The 14,826-nt window shown below is 62.4% G+C and overlaps 1 long non-coding RNA gene across 2 annotated transcripts in view; it reads left to right on the plus strand.

Moving 5' to 3' along the window:
• Window positions 1-9,812: 9,812 nt before the first annotated feature.
• The window catches only part of LOC125616800, a 6,862-nt gene continuing 1,848 nt past the window's right edge, over window positions 9,813-14,826 (plus strand). Inside the window, exons 1-4 of one of the 2 annotated variants that reach the window (XR_007347552.1) lie at window positions 9,814-10,221; window positions 10,425-13,185; window positions 14,134-14,208; window positions 14,462-14,541. This is a non-coding gene — a long non-coding RNA (uncharacterized LOC125616800). Of the gene's footprint in view, window positions 10,222-10,424; window positions 14,209-14,461; window positions 14,542-14,826 lie in introns of both variants that reach the window. The other variant, XR_007347551.1, reaches the window with a different exon arrangement.

A 14,826-nucleotide genomic window follows, 5' to 3' on the forward strand; every position in this document is an offset into this window, starting at 1 on the left:
GCTGAAGTCCGGACCACTGTTTGTGCCTTTCCTATTATGCTTGACCCCTGGCCCTCTGGACAGGAACGCCCCCCACCCCCCCGCCCCGTTCCCAGCTCATCTCCCAGGAATAAGCGATCCAGATGCCCCCGTGATGCCTCTGAACCCAAACCAGGAGGGTACTGTCCTCAACTAGTGACTGGCACCTCAGCCCATCTCTCCCTTCACTCTAGGTCAGCCTGTGGCTTTGGTCCCCTGCCTCCCTCCCATCCTGAGCCTGTGCCATGGGGGTCTTGGGGCTAAAGGTCCACAGTCAAGAGAACACGCTGGGAACACTGGACAAGCGTCTTGACTTCTAACTTTGCCACCCCCGGTAACTCAAGCATCTCATCTGAGCCTCAGTTTGCTCACCCTGTAAATGGGAAAAATCCTGTGACCGTGCTTACAGAGGGCAGGTCAGGAAAATAGATTGCAGTTGGCAGAGGATTTTGTGGCCGTGGAAACCACAAAACCTGAAAAAAAGCACCCAGGTGTCCAAATGTGCACTTGTGGTAAGTCCTGTGTCCCTGGCCCCGTGAGCGCGGAGCACGGACCTGGGATTCGCTCCCAAAGGTGAAGAAACTAGGAGGGGGCACCAGCAGCTCAGGGTTCAGGCGACCACTGTACTTGCTGGTGTCGGAGCTGCCACCTCCATGTCCCAGCTCTGTGGCCCTGGGCACACCATGTGACTTCCTGAACCCCAACTTCTTATCTTCGGAAAGTGGATCGTGGCTGCATCCTCCATATCAGCTGGATGTTTTCGGTCCAAAGCGCAGGAAACGACCCCAACACACCCCTGCAAAGGACTTTAAACAAAGCACGTTCCCTGTTCAAACGTGGGGTCTCTTCCTGGATCTCTTCCGTGACACCGGTTGGCCTAGAGCTGCTCCCAGGGCTGCCCGGTCCCCAGGCAAGTCCCTCCAGAGAGTACCTTTGCCCAACTCTCCTGGTGTCACTCTGATTGGACCAACCTCAGCCACACCCCCAAGTCAGAACCCATCACTGGATGGCATATTCTGATTGGTTAAGCTCAGGTCACATGCTCCGGCCCTTTGCAAGTAGAGCCCCTTGGTTTGGAGTTCCAGGGGAGCGGGAAAGGGGTTGACAGCCAGGAGGCCACAGTTATCCACTGCTGTCCACCCGTCGGCTACTGAGGTTCATCAGCCCCTTCCTCCTCCCAAGAACGTCCAGACGCCCATGCCGCAGACTTGCTGTGTCCCCAAAGGGCGACGACCCAGAACCACCAGGCTATTGCTGGGTCCCAGGGTCAGGATCACCGGCTGCCGTCCTTCCCCCAGGCCCGGGTGGAATGTCTCGGGGTTCAGGGAGGCAGAGTAAGAGGGTCTGGCTCACCAACAGCCGCGGCCAGTGAGGAAGCTCTAATGTCCTGGGACCCTGATCCCTCTGTGGTGCTCTGTCCTCTCCGAGTGTGGGCTTTTTCCTCCCCGGGATTTCCTCATGGGTGTTACGATAACTGCCACAGCTCCAAGTCACCCGGCCCGGGTCCATGTTCAATGGTAGAAATGAGGCGATCAACACGGAGTTCTGAATGCGCCAGACCACCGCAGGCTGCAAGCAGAGACGGCCTTAAATCGTGTGAGGAAGAAGAGGGTCCAGTAGTGTCCTGTGTACCAGGTGACCCACAGGAAGGGTGACAGACCTCAAGCCCGGTTCAGCTGGGTCCCAAGGGGCAGCCTCGTTGCTGTCAGCAGGGGACAGTGCCCTCTGTCTGCTCCTGCCCTACTTTGGTGGGTGCTGAGCTGGGGCTGCTCAGCAAGATGTCCACACGTGACAGCTCCAGTCCTGGAAGCCAGGGGACTCCATGGGGTGGCGCATCCTGTGTTGTGGGGCAGCAGCCCAGAGACCCAGGAAGGGGGTACCCCACCCCCTGCCACGGACCAGCAGGGGGCTTTCCCAGCCCATGGCCTGCAGGGGCCTGACCCCCACGCTGCCTCTGAGCCCAATTAGAGGTGGCGCCAGGGCAGGGTGGGGAGCTGATGGACGGCAGGAAACAAACCCAGAGTGCGGCCCTCACACGCAGATGTGATCCGAGGAGCCCTGCCACGCCCCCATAGGCCAGCTGGCCACGGGATGCCCAGCAGGATGTCCCTGCAGAGCTCTCCCTGTTGAAATGGTCTTGGTGCCCGACACCCCAGGAGTCTCTGAAGACAGGTGTGTGGACAGCCAGGGATGGGAAAGGAGGTGAGATCTGGGAGGCCCTACTGCGTGCCAGACTGCCACCTCAGGCACCATCTCCTGACCACACGGCTGCAGTAACAAACAGCCCCAAAGTCACAATGGCTTAACTCCAAGGTGAGTTCTTGCGCATGCAGTCTGCTAACGGTGCAGGTGGTCCCCAGGGCCATGGTCTCCCAGAGATAGCTCAACATCCTGGTTGGCAGGGGCACCAACGTCCTGGAGCTGCCCATGAGGTCAGCTTGGCCAGGCGGTCGAGGGAGAGAGCAGAGGCTGCCTCCTGAATGCCTCTGCTCACCTTTCCTGGTCACAGCAAGTCACCTGGGCCCACCTCACTTCAAGGGTGTGGAAGGAAGAGAGAGAGGTCCTGGAACTTGCTCATCTTTTCTGCCCCTGAGCCAGCTGGTGTGTGGTCCAGCAATGGTGAGCACCTTGTGTGGCTGTGGGTTTGGTCTCTGTTGTGCTGTGGCCTGGGTGCTGTGTGTGGCCTGGGTGGCTGGGTCATCAGGCAGAGCCCCCAGGACTGCACCCTAGTGGCCCTTGGGAAAGGGGGAGCAGAACACACAGCCTTGCCTGCCCCTGTCTCTGGCCACAAGATGCCCCCGCCTGCAGGTGAGCCCCGAGTCTCCATCACTGAGAGCCTAAGGAGCCTCCTTCCTCTCCCCGTTGTCCACCTGTGCTGTGGGTTATTGGCCAAAGAGGGACAGCCACGGCCCCTGCCCCTACGGCTTCTGCTGCTCTGAGCAGTGATGCCCATGACCTCCAAGGCTCACTCATGAGCCGGGCCATGCAGGGCACAGCAGTCACATGGCCCCAGACTGTCTGGGTCCCTGCTTGTCCCAGAGGGTGGACAGGCAGCATGCTCAGGGTGGACACTGCCACAGCCACTCAGGAACTTCTCCAGCCGAACCATCTGGGGTGGACTGTCTGGCTGTCTGAGGGCACAGACACAGTGTGGGGCAGGGAGCGGAGACCTTGTCCACCCCCTCTCTCGCTCCCTCACTGGGCAGATGGAGGCCAACATCGTGGATGAAGATCCTTTATCCTCCCACAGAAAAGGGAAGAAAACCCAGAGAGGAGGAGCCGGCCCAGCGTCACTCGGCCAGCAGAGGGCAGACCCGGGTGGTCTCCCTGCCCACCCACCCGTCTGTCGGTCCTGAGGGCTCCCTCTGCCCCTTGCCTGGTTCCTGCTCAGGAGGCTGGAGGAAGAGCCTCCCGTCCGCGTCCCCAGCCTGTCCTGCTGTCCCTTAGCCACCGCCGGGGAACCGTGACTCTCCAGCTTAGAGCAAGAGCACTCACAGTGTCACTGTTTTTGGGGTCAGGGGTCTGGGCGCTCACTGGGGTCTCATGCTCAGGTCTCAGGCTGCAGTAAAGATGGGGAGGGGGCTGGGGTCACCTTGAGGCTGCAGTGGAGGAGGCTCCATCCCAGCTCACTCGTGGGGTGGACCTTGCTGGCTCATGGGGCAGCTCCCAATAGGGAAGCTGGCTTCTCTCAGGTGAGCTGTGGAGTGGGAAGCCGGGCAAAAGTCCATCTCCAAGGTGCTGCCACGATCAAGTCACCAGGGCCAGCCAGGTCAACGGGAGGGGGACACTCGGGCCTGAGCCCCTGGAGGTGAGGTCAGGTTCACACCCTGCGTCCTAACATGGGGCTTGGAACAAACCAGTTGGAGGTGCTGCCTGCTCAGCTTCGGCCAAGTGCCAGGGCCACAGGAGAAAGGTGAGGGGCGGGCAGAGCCAGGCTGCACCCCAGTGATCCCTCCTAAGGGACTTCAAGGGGCACAGAGGACCCCAGTCTGCCTGGGCCACGGGCAGTGAGCTGAGCACGTAGGCAGGGTGTCCGGGACCTCATCTCCATGGGAGCAGCCTGGCCCGAATGCCCAGTCCCTGGGAGAGCACAGACTGGGGCTCTCTTGAACTCGCCCCCAGGGCTCCATGTTCCCTCCGATTGGGTGACTGGCTTGGCGGTGACGCTCGTGAACGGAATTCTGAGATGTGCCCCGGGATTGGAGTCACGTGGCGTCTCGAAGCTCCCAGACGTGGAGTGACTACGATCTGGGGCAGCGCTCCGTCATCCCTGCAGCTTGGGCAAGGTCAGGCAGAGGCCATCTCCTCTGTGAGCCCGTGTCGGTGACTCACTGTCGTCCATCCCAGCCCCGTCCGAGCGGGTGGTGTGGTTTCAGGACCGAGGCAGGAAGGATGGACAGGACAGCATCTGACACATCTGAGGCTGCCCAGACTGGCCGTGGGACGTCACCCACTCATCCACCGGCTGGTGGCTGTCTGTCCCCTGGTCCTGTCTGGTGCGCTGCTGGTTGGGCTGTTGTCAAGTGCCATGTGATGTTCTTCCCAGACTCCCTCCCGGGTGGCACGGCGCAGGAGCTGCCACCAGCCAGGTGTCCTGAGGAGCCTCCTGCTGTCTGTCCCCGTCTCCGGAGGCTGGCGTGCTGTGTGACATGCCCAGCCAGGCCAGGGTCACGGTGGGCACCTCCTGAGTCCTGGCTCTTTCCTGATCCTTTCACCTGTCCACCTCCCTGGCCAGTGCCTCTGGTGACACAGGTGGCCTGTCCGAGCATGACACAGACCTGGTGTGCCCAGCATCACCCAGCCTTGCTTGTGTCCCTGTTTGGGGACGTGAAGTCCCTCCTCCACGAGAGCCGCACGGTGCCCAGCCTCCTGGGCCTGAGACGCAGCTCTCAGGACCTCTGCAGCCTGGGGACGTGGACGCACCAGTGTTTGTGCCTCTCCCTGGGGTGGCACCTGGGGCCCCTTGAGAGACAGCTGACCCTGAGGAGCTCTCCAAAAGCCTGGGTCGTTGTGACAACATCAATGCTTCTCCAAGCCAGGGGACAAAGGGACATTTCCTGTTGTCTTCTCCAAGCCTGGCTCCCTGCCGGGCCCTGGGCTCGGAGATGGGGGTCCGCTGGCCCTGGTGCGAGAGGAAGAGCCCACGGTGCTCTGGGGCTCCATGGGGAGCCTCCAGCAGGGGCCATGGGGACTGAGGGGGGCCTGGCAGACTCAGGTGTGACCTGTCTTCCTCTGGGAACCCTGCAGTGTGGTGGCTTCAACTCCATTTTATAGAAAAGAATCCAAAGTCCTGAGAACAAAGCAGTTTCCAAAATAAACCAGGTACAGATCCCAGACGGAGGACCGAGTGTGCCTTCTATTCTCACATTCGGGGTCTCAAAGTCACTGTGACTCTGCCTCAGGCTGCCATGCTGGGGACAGAGGGGGGCCTGCTCCTGGGGGTCCCCAGAGCGCAAACCACAGGAACCTCCTGAGGCCTGAGGTCGTGTGTGGGGCCTTAACCTGGTTCCACGGCCAAAGCCGTGACCGAGCAGTGCGGATGACCCTGAGTAGCCTGAATGGGGGGGGGGGGGAACAAGCCCCTCACCCAGGCCAGGGGGAATGGGCACTTGAACTGGCCTGTCTTGGAGGCCCTCCTCTGAGGTCATGCAAGGCCATGGCCGGGGGTCTGTCCGTGACAGCTCTTCTCCCCATGTCTCTTAGAGGTATCACGGCCCCGCTCAGGCGCGGGCGCCCCTCAGGTGCCCAGAGGGTGATGTCTGAAGTGGCCGGAGCTGGCCTCGCATGCCTGATTCTGACTCAGGTCTGAGGAGTCCCCGGCCCAGGGCTGTCCTGCTCCCCCACGTGGGGGGTCCCGGCCTCTCTGAGCCTCAGCCTGCCCTCTGTAGAGAGGAGGCAGCGGCTGCTTAGGTTACTCATCTGTGGTGAGGAAGAAGCCCGGGGCCACGGCCACCACCCTGCAGGGAGGGCCTAGCAGCTCCCTGGCTGGGCTGTTGTCAAGTGCCATGTGATGTTCTTCCCAGACTCCCTCCCGTGTGGCACGGCGCAGGGGCTGCCACCAGCCAGGTGTCCTGAGTAGCCTCCTGCTGTCTGTCCCCATCTCTGGAGGCTGGCGTGCTGTGTGACATGCCCAGCCTGCACCCGCACACAGAGCCGCCTTAGCCGTAAGATGGCACCAGGTCTGGGTTCCCAACAGCCTGCAGGGAGGTGTTCCTTCCTGCCTTATGCAAATGAGCAGATTTTGGCTGAGAGCTTTTGAGTCATTCGCCAAGTTTACCTTGTTCAGAGGGGGCAGCACTGGCCGCCTGGGACACAGTAGCTGGGGAGGTGAGGACAGGGTGGGGCACATGTGATCAGGGGAAGGGGCAGCGGGCTGCCCTGGCTCAGGGAGGCCAGCTCTGTCTGTAGCCCCAGACAACCATGTGGCTTGGATGCCTTCCACGTTCCCGGGAAGCAGGAGCCAGACGCCTGGGGACCAGATGCAGGCCCAGGCTCCCGGGGGATGTGATGGCAGAGCCACCTGCAGTTACTTCATTCATCCACTCATCCATTCACCAGCACGTCCACCCATCCCGCCCTGTGCCCTGCCCAGAGCTGAGGGCAGGAGAGAGATCAGAGGCCCTGCGCCCAGGCAGCTCCAAGGACCCTAGTGCAAAGGAGGCCTTGGGCACAGAGCCCCACCAGGAGTCCCCGAGCTCAGCTCACCCTCCCACCAGTGTGGGGAGCGAGCCACCATGCCAGCCAGGCCCCGGGGACCAGGCCAGTCTGCTGTGAAGACAGAGCTTCTTTTTCTTTTCTTTCTTTCTTTTTTTTTTTTTTTTAGTTTAGTTGCATTTCCTTGTTTCGCTATGACAAACAGTACGTCCAGAAACACCTGGCACCCGTCTCCTGGGATACTCGGAGAAGGCCTGGGTATGCTCATCTTCACATTTACTGACTAATGACAAATTGCTTTCTAAAGTAATTGCATCAATCTACACAATTACTATCTAACTCATTTCTGGAAATTCTATTTCATTCTTTTTCAAATCTGCCCTGGTTGGTTTCAGGATCTCTTGCTCCTCACTCACTGCCCTCCTTTGGCTTCTGTAACCCTCTGGTCTGGAGGCTGGGTTTGGTTTGGTTAGTTACTGGTTCTTGCTCCTGGCCCTGCACCTTTGTGTGTCTGGGGACTCCTGTGGGTATGGTGCTCATGGTCCTCAGAACTTTATCTCAGTCCCCCAGGGGGGATCTGGGTTTGTTTGTGAGAAAGTGGAGAAAACCATTTTAGTCCAAATCCTTAGCTCGGCCAGGCTTTTGCAGACAAGGCTGGAAGTGTAAATTGGGCCTGTGATCTTGTGTGGGCTGGCCTGGGGGATGAGGGTTGGGGGGATTTCCCTGTCTTCACAAAAGCCCCGAAGGCACAGGAGGTGCAGCTACGCTCGTGTCTAGCCTTGTGGGTTTCTGAGGCTCATCTGAGGTCACCATGGCCAGTTGGTGACGGAGACAATGATACCTTATGGGCATCAGATCATGAAAACAATAGTGTTCAACATTTATTGAGCACCACTGTGTGCCAAACACTCCACGGGACCGTACGTGTGACCCTGATTATGAGGTCAGCACATGGGTGACCCACCCCTCTTACAGACGAAGAAAGCTGAGGTCCAGGGAGGGCCACACCTGGCCCCAGGCCCCAGACTGGCTGCCCTCCCAGCCTCCGGCACAGAGCTGGCCTGGGTTTCTGATGTTCACGGCTTTATTATTCTGACCCCAGGGGCACCTGGGAGCTGAGTCCCGCTGCCCGGTGGCTCCTGGGCTCCAGGCAGCGTCTCCACGGTGGAGCTGATCGTCCCTCGTCCTGGGGCAAGTCGGGGACTCATGCTGCTCTGAGCAGAGGCAGGGAAAGGAGGGGGAGGAGGAGCGCCTTGGGCACAGTGCCACTTCACGTTGGCAGCCAGGCAGCTGCTGCCCGTCCAACCGAGAGGCACTGGCAGAGCTCTGGGGACCAGCTAAGGACGAAGTCGACAGAGTAAGGAAAAAATCCCTCCTCCAGAAAGACAGCTGAGCCCAGCCACTCCTGCTCCATGGCATCCCCGACGCTGCCTGCTCCAAGTCCTGTCTGGAGTGGCCTCATCCTGTGGCAACCGCAGGGGTCACCTGCCCCTGGACACAGCAACATCAGAGGCACCAGTGAGCCCTTCGGCTCTGCCACGCTCCAGCCTGGGCCTGCCGCCCCTCAGCCCCTCTGTGAACCCCACACCCAAGGCTGGGTGGCACTGGGGACACAGAGGAGCCACGCCCAGTCTGGTACAGGGACGGGAGCTGTAGAGTGGGAGCCCAGCCTGGGCGGGGGCAGGAGGGCTTCTCAGAGGGGGTGTTGACCAAAGCTCAGCAGATGAGTGGAACCCGCAGGTGCCTCCCACCTGGTTAGCTCCTGCTTGACCTTCAGTGTCGGAATCAGTGTCGGAAGCGAAACCGGCATCACCCAGGGGCCTCAAGGGTCCCCCTTGTGTCCTCAGCTGGCTTTTAATGAGGCCTCCCAGCAACCAGGGGTGCCGCAGGAGAAGGACCAGAAGGTTCCACACACCACAAGCCACTTTCCAGGCTCTGTGCAGACACGTCACCCCCAGGATGTCATTGAATGGGGGAATCAGAAACCCAGAGGCCACTTGTCCACGGCAAAACAGTCCAAGGCAGAGCGGGGCTGGGCCCAAATCTGATGCTTCCCCTGAGGCCCGTCTTCACGAGCAGCTCAGAACCAGGGCCTGGACAGCAGCCCTGGGTCTCCAGGAGAACGTGGCCAGAGTTCCAGGTGCAGGGGACAGGGGACATCTGGGACACCCAGAGGAACCCATGCACGTGGCCCTCTGGGCTGAGGGTAACAGTTCTGGAGCTCTCTGGGCCTGGAGTCTGGGCCTCTGGCCACCTGCTGCTCCCCAGGGCTCAGGGCCAACCTGACAGGCTCCGAGGCTCCACCATCCCAACCCCCTGAGAGATTTCAATTTCAGGAAGATTCCAGACTTTCCCAGAGTCCCTGGCTGGACAGGGCCCTGCTTCACAGTCCCAACAATAGAGGAAAGGGTGCCAAGACCCAGCTTCCTGGCCTCCATCACAGGAGCAAAGGCCCTCCTCCCCCTGCCTCCCCAGCCTCCTCCTCCTCCCTGCCTCCCTCCCTCCTCCTCCCTCCTCTCCGCTCCCCTCCCCTCTCCATTCCTCTCCTGCAAGCCCAGGGTGACAGCACTTGGTCTGCCTCCAGGGCTGGCCAGGAGCCCCTCTGCTCCAAGGCTCAGGCTGTGGACAGGTGGAGGAGGGTGTCTGTCTGGCCAGCCACGGAGGGCCCTGTGGGTGGCCTTGTCACCTGGTCTCTGAGAGGCACTCTGGGGAGGCGGCTGGTGATGAAGTGCAGCCTGGCTCTTGGCAGGGCACGCAGCCTTCCCTGGGCTCACCTCCATGTGGGGGTGGAGCAGGGGGGGACGGGGGCTCCCTGGGGGGGACACAGGCACCGTGCTCAGCGCTCTGTGATGTGAGGCATCTGTTCAGAGAGGGCTACTGAGAACGCAGAGGAGGAGGAGGGTCACCCGGCCAGGGCGACTGTGACGCCCCCCCTCGAAGGTGACCTTAGAATTGAACTCGAAGGAGGAGGAGGCGAGCTCGGCCACAGAAGCAGGGTGTGCGTCCAGGTGGATAGACCCCTGTGGCCAGGGCAGGTGTCCAGGATTCCAACAGCAAGTAGGACGGGGTGTGTGTGTGTGTGTGTGTGGAGGGACCTGAGGGTGGACAGTGGCTGTGCCCCTCCTTCATGGCCCCGCCCCGTCCCCCTCCACACAGGGCCGGATCCCTCTGCAGACAAGATTGCAGAGGACAGTCCTTGCCACCGACTCCCCCAGGAAGCCGCGCCGAGAAATGCAGGGCCACGTTCTGCCCTCAGCTCCGGGGAAATCACCTGGTTCTCTTTGAGGCTGCTTCGAAATTGCTCTTCCCCAAATCCTCATTGCTGAGAACCCGTCACATCCTGCCACCTCCCAGGCGTCCTCACAGAAGCTGAATTACTGGTCCCCGCCCCGGGTGGCCACTTAGCTTGTCAGCGGGCTGGAGCGAGTGCCTCGGCCCCCAGAGCTGGCGGGAAGCAGCCTGGTGGCTCTGGGACCAGAACGCGCTGCTCTCGGGTGGATCACGTTCTGCAGCTAAACTGTCGGGTCCTTCAAGGGAACTGTCAACCAGGTCAGGGGACCCTGCAGGGTTCTAGAACATGATCCTCTGCGCAGCCGGGGAGAGAAGCCTGGGCGTGGAAATCAGGGTGGTGGCGGGGAGGGCAGGGGCCCGGGGGCCTCCTGGCTGATGTGTGCCGTGCGTGGCCCCCCGGCCTGACCACCTTGCTGCCCAGGGCAGTTGGGTCATTTGCTCTCCCTTCTCTGGTCATTCAGAGCAAACCAGGCTGAATCCAGCAGCTCCCGGCTGCTCAGCCCAGCCTTGCCCACAGGAAGCCTCTGCTGACCCCGGGGACAGCGCTCCAGGCAGGGGAGGCGCTGGCCACTGGATGCCCAAGAGCAGACCTGGACTGGCAGCCCTTCAGGGCGAACCACCAGGAGGGGTGCGGGGAACGAGGGTGCCCAGGAGCTCAGGAAGCAGACGGAGGGCGCCCGGCTCCGGACTGGGCACGGCAGGCTGGACAGGGGTAGGGAGATCCTGCCCAGTCCTACTTGGCTCTGCCCACTACCTCACATCTTGCTCAGGGGCCCCAAAGAAGGGAAACCCCCACCCAGAATCTCACCACCTCCTCTGGGAGTGTGGTCTACACTGGCCGTCTACACTGCCTTACCCTCTGGAGAGGGCTTTCTCTCACTACTCACAGAGATGGCTGTGGCTGAGGTCACAGTGACACAGTGTGACCTGGACCCGGGGATGTGCCCTTGAGTTTTCAGCAGTGTTTGCTCCTTGGCCCCAGGCCCCCCTGGACCCCCAGGCAGTGCCCCCCCGTGTCGCCTGCTGTGCCCTCCACGGCAGCTCTGAGCCCCGGAGCGAGAGGCCATGCCCCTGGTCAGGTCCTGCAGCATCCTGGAGCCCCATCTCCGGCCCCGCCAAGCAGGGACCATGACGCCTAACTCCCCGCAGCCGAGCCGGGGAGGCTGTGGCAGGGGTGGCCTTGGAGGTACAGGAAGGAGGTGAGGAAGAGAGAGGCCGCCCTGGCCCCCGGGACCTCCGCACTCTGCGACTGTCCAGGGCCCTGGACTTCAGGCCACTCATGCAGCTCTGCCTCACGGGTCCTGCTGGGAGGTGGTGCTGACGTCAGGGTGCGGAGGCCAGAAGGCTGCCGGGTGGGGGACAAGACCTTTGTCCAGATGGCAGACGTCTAGTGGCCCCCGAGCCCACAGTGACTGAGTCATCTTGTGGATCCGACCAACGTCCTGGCACCTGCTGACCCTGAGGCCCAACAGTTCCCTCCCCCGGGCCTGTGGCCAGGCAGGTGGGGACCCAGGGCAGGACAGAGGTCTGCTCGGGTGCTGTGGTTCTCACTGGACACTGTTCCTCAGAGCCCTCTCCTGTGGGTCCCAGGGACTTGGGCCCCCTCCCCTGGGAGCCTGGTGGAATGGTGGAGGGGCAGGGGGCTCCCTGGGGATGAACCCCCCCCAATCCCGGGCAGAGGTGGGGGTGGCCCAGCCAGCACTGATCCAGAGGCCGCCCTGCCCTCCCGAGCCCAGGGGTTGCTATGGAAACCAGGACCCCGGCCTTCAAGACCAAGGCTAGAAGGAGGTGGGGGCTTGGGGTGGTCTGAGGCCTCAAGTGGGCAAGCAGAGGTGGGGGTGCAGGCTGCGAGGGGGTCCCTGAGCCCCAGTGGAGGCCACAAGGACCCCAGCATCTACTGGGCCAGGAAGCTGAGGGGGGCCCCCCAGGGGTACTTGGGCCATCTAACTGCCTGCCACAGGGCCAGCCGGGGAGTGGGACAGGAAGGAGGGGCTCTGGGGCTCTGGGGGCTGAGATGGACTCAAGCACCTGGGAGTCTCCCGGCCGCCCCTCAAGCAGACCCCAGGGTTCCCTGAACGCTGTGAGGTGAGGCCCCTGCCCACCCCCTCTGCCAGCCGCTACAAGCCTGGCCTCCCTGACCTCGTGTCTCAGGAGTCCTGGAGCGGGTATCCGGAAGAGCGGAGGAAGACCCCAGGGCCTTCTTGACATGAGCCCCGGCCAGGAACCCGTCAGATCCGTGGGCTCAGCAATCCCGGCTGGCCGTCCCCTCTCCAGGCTGACCCTGCGTGGCCTGGAAACCCTGCCAGAACGGAGGCCCAGGCTGCTGAGGGGGTCGGAGCCCAAGACCCTCTGCAGCCAGCACTGGAATCACAGCCCGAGAGCCGCTGCCTGGGAGGGGCTCCCGCCTGGCCCAGCACTCTCCAGTTTGCCAAGGGCTTCCCCTTCACGCTGTCCAACCTCCCACGTCCTGGGGGCAGGCGGGACAGGATGGCATTCCCACTGTGTCAGCGAAGGAGCCCAACTTCCTTGGCAGATGTTGCCTGCTAAGAGCGGGGGCGGGACTCGTGCCAGGTCTGGGGCGTCCCCGGCACGGGCCTGGCTTCCTCTCCCTGGGCAGCTGCAGGCTGTCGCAGGTGGTGTGTGCCCATGCTCCACTCTGACAGCCACACCACGAGGGTGTGCCAGGCCCTGAGCCAGGCCTGTGGGGCTCGGGCCACCGTGGGCAAGGCCAGCTCCTGCCGCATCTGGCTGCAAGCCACTGGGAGGAGAGCTGCTCCCTCCTGGGCCTGGACAGGACCCTCTCCCACCGGGCACGCTCCTACTCGTCCCTCAATGCCCAGACCAGGGACTCTGACCAGGGGCCACCAGTAGAGCAAGTGGTTTGGTTTGGCTGGGGCAGGGCAGGAGGGGTCACATCCCGCTGGCCGTGGGGGTCTTGACTTGGCTGAGGAGGGAGAGCCATGGACAAGTCTCCAGGGCCCGACGGGCTCCGGTTCACATGTGTGGAAGACGCTCTGCCTCAGTAGCCGCTCGGCCTGGCCCCTGGGTGAGCGGTGAGGACTGTCCTGTGCTGTGTTCCGAGTGTCACAGAGCCCTGTTTTGACGGTACAGCTGGAAGGTCCCCCTGGAAACAGATATTTTTTTAGGCATTTCAGCAGATGCTCATGGCAGAGGGCTCTGCGGCCCCTGAATCTGGAAGAGCGGCCTTTTCCTGGGACTTTGGTAGGTCTCCTGGACACTCACTGTGCTCCAGGCCACAGGGCACAGGGCTCAGTCACCCGAGTCCGTGTCCCACAGGATCGTTTCCTAAGAGGGAGGGACACTGCAGAGAGAGGGGTGGTGGTCTTGGCAGGCCCAGGGACACAGGGGCCCTGGGAGGGGCACAGGGTGAACTCCCAGGCGTCTTGACCCCAGGGTGCTCCTTCTGAGGCACGTCTCCTGTGATACCTGGGGACACCTGTCCCGGGCCTCGGGGTCGTCCTCCTGAGCTGAAGTGTGGATTTGGATGGTACAAGCCGGAGGGTCTCGTGTCCCCAGGAGGGCGGGCAGCCGCTCCTAGTGGGCCTGGGCGAGCAGCTGAGGGCGAGGGGAAGTGCCTTGGCCCTGCTGCTTCTGCCCCTGACTGGGGGCCTTCCGTCACCATGGTAGTGACACCCCAGGCCAACACTGGGAACATCAGTTTGGTCCCCACATTCCACCAGGGCCTCCCAGTGCATCAGCTTTGATGCACTTTGGGAAGGTGCGTCCCAGAGAGGGAATCCATCCTGCCCAAGGCCACACAGCAGGTCACTGATAGCCAGCAGGACCCGGGGCTGACCTCTGGTGTGAGCCTTCCTGCACTTGGTCAGGGAGCCTTGGGGTACTCCAAGCCCTCGAAGAAACTGAGGCAGGCGGCTCTTCACGGCCGACCTCAAGTCATGAGCGAGGGGACAGTGACACTCACATTCCAGGTCCTGGCACAGCCTAGCCTCTGACTCGGGGAGTCGGCATTTCAGCAGCCACAAGGAGCCCCTCCCAGCCACGAGGGCTGCCCACACAGTAAAGGAGCGGAGGGCACTCGCTCAGCCGCTCTCTCCTAGTGCCTGCTGCATGTCAGGCCCTGAGCCTGGCCAGGGTGGCCGCACCCTGGACAGAACTCCTGCCTCTCAGGAACTCCTGTGCCCACGTCAGGGTCAGCAGAAGATGGACAAGAGGAAGCAAATCAGTCGATGGACAGGGGCCTGGACCCCCAAGAAGGGTCCCAGAGTGAGCGTGGAGAGGGAGATGGGGTGGGCGGGCACGAGGCCCCTCTGAGGGGTGCGCTGCAGCGAGGGCAGGCAGGGCTGGAAGGCAGGGGCAGAGGGCAGAGGCCAGGGCACCTGCAGGCCCAGCAAATCCAGGGAGGCAGGGAGGCCAGTCCTGGTCAGGGTCAGACTTCTTTCTAGAGTCCTGGGGCTCAGCTTTGGCACGTCTGAGTCTAACTCCTTTGTCACCCTGGATGACCCAATGTGCCCACCAGGTGCGTCCCCCCAGTACGTTCCATCACTGCCTCCTGGAGGCCGGATACAGCGTGGACGGCCCTCAGTCCCCACCACAGAGGTCAGCAGCCCTACTCCCTTCCTGTTAGCAATCCTATCAGTGTCAGCCATTCCATGTGGCCCCCTGACACCAGCGTCCAGCCCAGGCTGCCTCAGTGCTGCGGGCAGGGGGACGCAGGTGGGCAGCAGGATGAAATGCTGCCGGGGGCCAGGCGTCTGCGCCAGGGTCAAGGCCAGCCTTCTGCTGCCCGGGCTCTTCCCAGAGAACTCCCTCCCGGCCCCTGCCCGTCCCCGCCCCGCCCCCGCCCTGGATCGAGCCCCTTATTTCCCCCCAGCTCCTCCGCCC

Source organism: Marmota marmota, unplaced genomic scaffold (assembly GCF_001458135.2).
Source record: "Marmota marmota marmota unplaced genomic scaffold, marMar, whole genome shotgun sequence".
Lineage (NCBI taxonomy): Eukaryota > Metazoa > Chordata > Mammalia > Rodentia > Sciuridae > Marmota > Marmota marmota.